At 35.0% G+C, this 6,000-nt stretch overlaps 1 protein-coding gene across 4 annotated transcripts in view; it reads right to left on the minus strand.

The window, feature by feature from the left end:
- The window catches only part of LOC146998836 (uncharacterized), a 215,673-nt gene extending 213,433 nt beyond the window's left edge, over positions 1 to 2,240 (minus strand). For all 4 annotated transcript variants that reach the window (XR_015039763.1, XR_015039760.1, XR_015039762.1 and 1 more), the window contains exon 1: positions 1,526 to 2,240. The gene's annotated coding sequence lies outside the window, so the exon portion shown is untranslated. The remainder of the gene's footprint in view (positions 1 to 1,525) is intronic.
- Positions 2,241 to 6,000: the final 3,760 nt, after the last annotated feature.

The raw sequence follows: 6,000 nt of genomic DNA on the forward strand, positions 1-6,000 counted from the left end.
CACAGTTCGAATCACAGATTATTTTGTCTCAGAGAAATGAGAGATCATGAGACATGTCATGTGACATTTTCCGGAAAATTCCAAACAGGATTTTAGCTAATAAGCACTTAGAAACAATTTCGCTGCTAAAGTGCAGAATCGCCCACTTATTTGTTTGGTGCTTTTTACAAGAGTAAGAAGAATTGGATTTTTGTAATTTTTTTTTTTTTTTTTTTTTTTTTAATTTTTATTTTTTAAGTGAAAATAGGTCAATGTGTACATGGATAAAGTCATTTTTGTGTGCGCAATACCAAAGTGTGCACAATGCCATTTTTGTGCAATTCTGGGATTTTTTTTAAGTTATAATAGGTTGATGTGTACATAGATATCGTGTATATGCAATTCTTAAAAACGCAGCAAGCAGTGGGCGATTCTACACTTCCTCCCAATTTCGCACCTAATCTTCGTCATGATTAAGCACTTTTGTTCCATAAAAGTTCTAGCATAAGCGTAATTCGGCTAGCAGATTGTTGGAAAAAATTTTGAGTAAAAAAAAAAAAATAAAATAAAACATGGCTTTACTTCGTGAAAACAAAATGGCATCCAAAAAAAAAAAAACTAGCAGGTTGCTGTAGCAGGGATGGTCGCCAAAGTTTCCCCAAGTTACCATAATCCGAAGATTCACCAAAAATTTTACTAAAAAATTCCCTTTTTCTACTTGCAAACTAATAACAAATTTAAGAGTTTCTAGTTTATTTACAGTGTGAGCTCCATCTAAGGTATTTTGTGCATTATGGCATTTTGTCCCATTTTTAACGAGCATTTTAAGCTAAACATACAGTTCTGAAGAATAATGGTCAACTTAATATAACATGTGACATGACGAAAATATAGTCAGCCTATTTTTGAACTTATACTTAACATCTGGATTTATTGTAAAATGAAGACTAAGAAAACGCATAATTCAAGGAAACTAACATTTTATACTTTTAGTTTCGCACATTTAAATATTCTGGCACTTTTTTAGGAAACTACACATATTCGATTACATTTGGATATCAAACATTTTACTTTAATTGTATATTGAATTCCTACATACAAACAGATCACGAATATAAATATTTTCGCTCTAGCGTAGAACTGAGTGCCCCTTCGCTTCACGACAACTTTTTTAAATTTTGGCGATGAAACCTTACTTCTGGTTACCATGATAGTTTTAACTCTGTTTTAGCTTCCTGATTTTATTTAAATGAAAATAGATTGATGTGTACATGGGCAAATTTAAGGCAGTGCGCAATGCCTAGTTTGTGCAATTCTAGGATTTTTTTTTAAGTGAAAACAGATCAATGTGTTCATGGACACAGAGTCTGTACAATTCTTTGACTTCTTATTTTTGTTTTGTGTAGCGACCATCAAGAAATTGTACCTTCCTGGTGCCGATCTTGGCATCAAAAAAAGAATCGCCAAAAAACAAGGGGCACCCAATTGTAAACTTTTACCAATATTTTGTGTATTTGAAAAAATATATATATAAGTGAATACATACACAGCAAGCCTTTTGAAGCGTTCTTCTTCATCACCCGCATCAATATCCATTGAAGTCTCGGAACTTTTAAAAAGAAAAGCACACGGTAAATAACACATTTGTTCATTGGCGCAAACACAACCAGCGAATCAGCTTTACGTTTCAACGTTGCCAAATCGCGCAATTTTCGACAAAACTATGCTGCCAAAATTCATGTGCTTGCGTTTTTGGGAAATTTTCCCTGCTCTTTTTTCTTAAACGCACATATGTTAAAATAACTTTTCTATTAAAATTAATTTATAATAAAAAGATCTTGCCCCCCAGATGGTATAGTGTTTAGGAGCTACTCTAATTTTTCATTATTTAATTTCTTCAAATATAATGCAAGACTCTAACATTTGGTGGCAACAGTTTGAAAAGTAAAACGAACATTTATAATAGTGATTCAACGGGGAGATCAGAGATCATTATTCGTTAAGTAGTGTTCGACCCGAGGGCCTTTACCACTACATGTTTATCAATCCCCTAAGGACCTGTAAAAGTTCGTTAAATTCCATAAACTGGAAAAGTCGTATGCATTTGTAATAAAAGTGCAAAGTCTTCAGTTGCGAAGAAGTTGATCAGGGGTGACGCTGTAGCCTTGGCTACTAATGTTTAAAATTAATTTATGACTAGTAACAGCATGAATTATAAACAAATAGCTAAGTTATTGCATTTTATTTTCCAGCTATCGAAATGCGACGCTACGAGCAACGTTTTGAAACCAAAACCTAGCAATCATGAATCAGAACTAGAACTAGTTGCCATTCAGCATAAAGAAATTTAAATATAAATATGAATATTAACAAAATATTAAAGTTAATTTTATAAAATAATTAAACACATGAACAAATATATGAAATAAAAAATAATTATTTCTCATGCAATAACTGGGCCACTACACTACTCCCCCACCAGTAACTAAGTTACGTTACGAAGATGGAGAAATAGGTAGTAACTAGTATTGCAGTGTTAACCACTATCAAAATAATTTAGTCAGTCCTTGAATCTAACAGGTAAACGTATAGTTCTGCCTGTGCGAGAAGGTTTTTGATTCACATCCGAATTTGAGTCCGGTCTCTGCAAATTACTGTAGTCAGGTTGTATCAACTGAGAATTTTCCTCAGCTAAAATATATGCTGGTTTCAGGCGATCCAGGGATACATTAACATGTTTTCCTTTTGTGCTAATAGTAAAATATTTGTCCTTGCGATCAATAACAGGAAATGGTCCTTCATAAGGAGGTTCCAAAGGTTTTTTTTATCCGATCTATTCGCTGAAACACATGAGAACAAGTTTTTAAGTCTTTATGGACAAATATCTGTTCAGATGAATTTTTACGAATTAGTCTCGGTCCAACAACTTCCATCTGTTTCTGGAGTTTATTAGCAAAAGTCTCCGATGCTGTCTGGATACTTGGTTCGCTGAAAAACTCGCCAGGAAGTCTGAGACTCTGGCCATAAACTACTTGCGCAATAGAATGATTGGTATCTTCTTGAATAGTGCTGTTGAATAGTTTACAAACCCAAAAGTACTGTTGGTAACGTGTCCGTCCAAGATATGTTGTTGTGGGCTTTTAATGCTGTTTTCAATGTTCGATGAAGGCGCTCAACATTGCCATTACACGAGGGGTGGTAGGCAGTAGTGTGTTGTAAATTGATGCCACAGATTTTGGACAAAGCTCGTAATGTATCACTTTTAAATTGGGATCCACGATCACTAATGAGTTTACTTGGCGTTCCGAAACGCGCAATCCAGTTGCTATAAAAGGTTCTTGCGACGTTCTCAGCAGAAATATTTTCTAAAGGAATTGCTTCCATCCAATTCGAAAATCTATCTATGCAAGTAAGACAATAAATATTCCCTTTAGATGGTGGAAGTGGTCCTATGAGATCGATATGGATGACAGAAAATCTTCCTGGTGATACTTCAAACTCACCTAATTTTGTTTTGGTGTGCCGATTGATTTTAGCTTTTTGGCAATGAATGCAGGTTCTTGTCCACAACTGTACATCTTTTTTTATGTTAGGCCAAATGAATTTTGATGTCATTAATTTCATAGTCGATTTTATTCCTGGATGTGATAAACCATGAATTCTTTGAAAGACGTGTTTTCTGAAAGCCTGAGGAATATACGGCCGAACATGTTTAGTTGATGTATCACACCACAAATATTTCCCCGATGGTAGAGAACATTGCTTGAAATTCAAGGAAGTAGTGGTTTGCAAACTCTTCAGTTCTTCATCTTGAGTTTGTTCATCAGCTATTTTATCATAATCTATCGATGAAATTTCATTAACTCTAGATAACGTATCCGCCACAATATTATTCTCACCTTTTAAATATTTGATATCAGTCGAAACCTGGGAGATGTATTGAAGTTGGCGAGCATGTCTAGGTGTTGCTTTGTCAAGTTTTTGACGAAAGGCGAATATTAAGGGCTTGTGATCTGTATAAATTGTAAATACTCTTCCTTCTAGATAATGCTTAAAGTGTCTAACTGAAAGATATATGCTTAATAGTTCTCTATCATAGGTGCTATATTTTTGCTGAGTATCACTTAATTTTTTTTTCATATTGTTGCAACACTGAGCCAATCGCCGTATCTGAAGCATCTGTAAATAACGCCAGAGGTAATTCAGAATTGGGAAAAGACAACAGTGCCGTGTTCACCAGGTCATTCTTGCACGTTTCAAACTGTTTTTCAGCTTCTTCAGTCCATTCGATTTTACGTTTGTCCCTCTTTTTAGCTCCCTTGAGATACGCATGTAACAATGCTTGATTCTTCGCTGCATCCTTTATATAACGACGATAAAAGTTAAGTATTCCAAGAAAGGTTCTAAGTTCATGAATTGTTTCTGGTCGTTTGTAGTTAGTAATAGCTTGAACTCTTTCTGGCAAAGGACGGGAACCCTTAGGTGTAATTAGGTAGCCTAGAAACTCGATTTGGGGAACAGCAAAGACAGATTTTGAAACATTAATTCTTAACCCAAATGTATGTAATCTTTCGAAAACTAATTTAAGGTGATTTTCGTGTTCTTCATGGGTACTGGATGCAATAAGTATATCGTCTAAATAGGGAAAAACGAATTCTAATCCTCTAAAGACTTCGTGAATAAATCTTTGGAACGTTGCAGGAGCATTTTTTAAACCGAAACTCATTACATTAAATTCGTATAAACCGAAAGGAGTGATGATAGCCGTTTTACATTTGTCTTCTTCTGCAATGGGAATTTGAAAATAAGCTTTGAATAAATCAATTTTAGAAAAAATATTTGTACCTCTTAAAATATGATGAAAATCTTCAATGCGAGGAATTGGGTATCGATCAGGTATCGTCTGCGCATTCAATCGTCGGTAGTCTCCGCAAGGACGATATGAACCATCCTTTTTCGTAACAAGGTGCAAGGGGCTTGACCACTGGGAGTTTGATGGACGAATTATTCCATTGTCAAGCATAAATTTAAATTCCTCTTTAGCTATAGCTAAGCGTTTTGGATCGAGCTGTCGTGCCTTTGAATAAACGGGTTGACCAACAGTCGAAATAAAATGTGTAACACCATGTTTAATTTGTGTAGGAAAAAGGTTAGGTTTAGAAATTTTGGGATATTTCGACAGTAAATCGAAAATTTTTATGGATTTATTTAATGTGGTTACTGAGTAATCACTGGAAATAGCAGCGACATCACACTGGACACAAAGCTGTGTTACGCCATCAATTAATTTTTTCTTATTTATATCGACAAGCAATTTATATTTGTGAAGAAAGTCAGCTCCTAAAATACCTTTTGTGACATCAGCAATTATGAATGGAAACTGAAAATCACGACGTAATCCCAAATCAAGAGTTAGCGTTTTTATGCCATAAGTGGAAATATCTGTGCCATTAGCTGCATACAGTTTATATTCAGTTTTACATTTATTCTGTGAAGTAGCAGGAATTATGCTTACGTCAGCTCCGCTATCAATAAGAAAGTGCAAATTTGATCTTCGGTCACGAACGAATAAACGAAATTTGCGACAATCCTTCATATTTTCTGCAGCAGCGTTTGCCGCTGAACCTACTGCAGATTCGAGTTTTCCTGGTTTTTGAAATCGTTTTTTACCCAAGCACACGGAGGCTTGCATTTCTCTAGAATGAATTTTGCTCCAAAACGAAAGTGATAAAAACAAAATTTGCCAGTAGGGTCATATCGTTTACGAGGTTGGCTTCGAGATCGTGAACGTGAATTACGTAAATCCGAGTCCCTTCGTCTTGAGCGAATGGTTACTTGATCAATTTTTTGTTCAAGAAAGGTAATTCTTTGCAACAAATCATTTGCGGGAACAGAAGGAGCATTAGTACTAAATACTTCTGGTTTCCGATTCATATCACTAATTTTATCTGCCATAGACGCTAACTTGGTTACATCTTCATCACTAACTAATAATATATTTTTATGGAGTCAGGTAGCTTC

This window comes from Stegodyphus dumicola, chromosome 2, assembly GCF_044657685.1.
Source record: "Stegodyphus dumicola isolate Sdum_Otavi_A_Nest chromosome 2, ASM4465768v1".
NCBI lineage: Eukaryota > Metazoa > Arthropoda > Arachnida > Araneae > Eresidae > Stegodyphus > Stegodyphus dumicola.